Source organism: Dipteris shenzhenensis, chromosome 26 (assembly GCF_047967505.1).
Source record: "Dipteris shenzhenensis isolate YYH24624 ecotype China chromosome 26, Dip_SZ_1.0, whole genome shotgun sequence".
Lineage (NCBI taxonomy): Eukaryota > Viridiplantae > Streptophyta > Polypodiopsida > Gleicheniales > Dipteridaceae > Dipteris > Dipteris shenzhenensis.
The window spans coordinates 51,092,198-51,094,378 of NC_141621.1; the positions used below are offsets into that span (position 1 = coordinate 51,092,198).

Below are 2,181 nucleotides of genomic sequence, written 5' to 3' on the forward strand. Positions count from 1 at the left end.
ATTTTTCCTTTCTTATCTCAAAAAATCACTACTAAGGCCTTCCATGGGCAGCCAAAAAGAAGTGGAAAATTTCCCAAGGCACTCCTTCCTATGGAGAGAGTGTACAAGGATTATGAAGTGGAAAATTTCCCAAGGCACTCCCTCCTATGGAGAGAGTGTACAAGGATTATGGATTTTCAAATGAAGGTCCTCCACCCAACCAGTATATATAAAATGTTAAATGATCATAGCATATCATGCCCACCAAAAGGCAACGACAAGCCGCCGGAGATCTGGCCAGCGAGGATCTGTCAACAAGCTACGGCAATCAAAATTTGCTGTTGGAGGAAGCGGAGCCACCAAGGCGATAAATCGTAGAATACGAAGCCACATGATTGTCGTTCTTGACCATGCGTAGCAATATTACAAGCCTTGGAGCACATGATTCCAAGACCCATAAGTTTGGAAAATGGCTGAAGAAGCATCATCACAAATGGATTCTGCTGCTGCGTCAATGCCATCTTCCTCCTCATCGTCAGCACACACAGCACAGGAGCAGGAGGAAGAGGAAGAGCGAGCATCAATCTTATCTTCCTCATCACCGCACACACAATAGAGGAGCAGGAGGAGGAAGAAGTTGTTGTGACTGGGTTGGGGAGCTTCCCTGAGGAAATTCTGCAGCAGATACTCTCCTACCTTCCCATCCCCTTGGTGCTTCAAGCTCGCGTGGTGTGCAAATCCTGGCTCTCTGCCTCCTCCTCCTCACTTTTCTTTAAGCTCTGGACTGATCGCTCCTCCCCTTCCCTCTGGATTCTCCTCCCCCATTGCCTCACCACTTCCTTCACCGCTTTCAATCCCTTTTCTGGCCTCTGCTTCCCCCTCCCTTCCCCTCCCCCTTCCCTTCCCCCTCCTCGTTCCATTGTTGCTTCCTCCCATGGCCTCCTCTGCTTTCTTCATTCCTCCTCCTCCTTCTGCCTTTTCTCGCCCCCTATCCTCTCCCTTTTCAACCCAATCACTCGAAAATCCTTCCCCCTCCCCACTCCGTCGAACACCTCCACTTCTTGGGCATGGTTGCCCACTACCCCTCCCCACATCGTTTCTTCATCATCGCTTATTGTACCCCCCCCCGCCCATGCGCAGCTCTACGATTCCTTTCTTGGGTCTTGGGTCGTCCTGCCTCCGTCCCCGAGTCTCGCCCACATCACCAGCCGACTCTCTAGCACCAAAAACAACTTTGTTTGGTGGAATGGTAGATTTTGCATCTTGTCCTATGGCCGTGTGGTGACATATGACGTCCATTCCTCTCAATGGGACATCGTGTATCTGCCACAGTTTCCGAGAATATTGAACGTAGACTATCTGACACTTCATGTGATTCGAGGTCGTCTTTATCTGGAAGGGGATTTTCAGATGGAATACGAAGACGATTTCCAGGAGAGACGCCGCAGCCTGCGCGTTGGCATCCTGGAATTAAATCCTACAACAGTTAAATGGAAGGAGGTGGGAGTCATGCCTAACGAATTCTCTGAAAGTATTTTCACGGCTGCAGACCCCACACATTCTGTATACACAGCATACTCCGATCCAGATTGCGATCACATCTGTTTCAGCTATTTTCCAGCAAAGGACGAGGAAAAGCTTGTATTGTATCACGTGGGAGACAACAACTGGACTTCCACGTCGGTTTGTCATGGAGGACATGGTCGCTTCACTAGATTCCCGAGACCCCATGGATGGACTTTTCAGCCTAATTTTACTTAGGAATTTCAATACGCAATCCGTATGGAAGCTGAGTGTGCTTGTTTTGAGAAGGCGATGTAGCTTTATAGCAAATCAAGTTTCTTTGTTCTTAGTTCCGAAAAGAGTCAAAGGAGTCTGTGTGGTCCGTGGATCCTATAAGCATGGACTTAAACTACGTAATCGGGGGAAGCGCTTCACATGTTGAAATAATGTGATTAGTTAAGTGAACAAATGTTTACTCATTTCATTTTCATTTCCAAAAGGTTAACTTGCAATGTCTCATAGGAGAAACAAATTATTTCATGGTTCATTTCCTGTCTTCGTCATCAGTAAGCAGCTTGGAAGGTCATTTCAATTGGTTGAAAGGTTTCCCTAATAGGTCTTAATTCTATTGTCCATGAGCAATTTCCCTCTAGGTTTCAAATGTGCAATATTTCCATACTTCGGTCAATGAAGCCCCAC

General features: G+C 47.1%; 1 pseudogene; it reads left to right on the forward strand.

Annotated features, from left to right (window-relative positions):
* Window positions 1–236: 236 nt before the first annotated feature.
* LOC147885240 (F-box only protein 6-like) lies at window positions 237–1,740 on the forward strand (annotated as a pseudogene).
* Window positions 1,741–2,181: the final 441 nt, after the last annotated feature.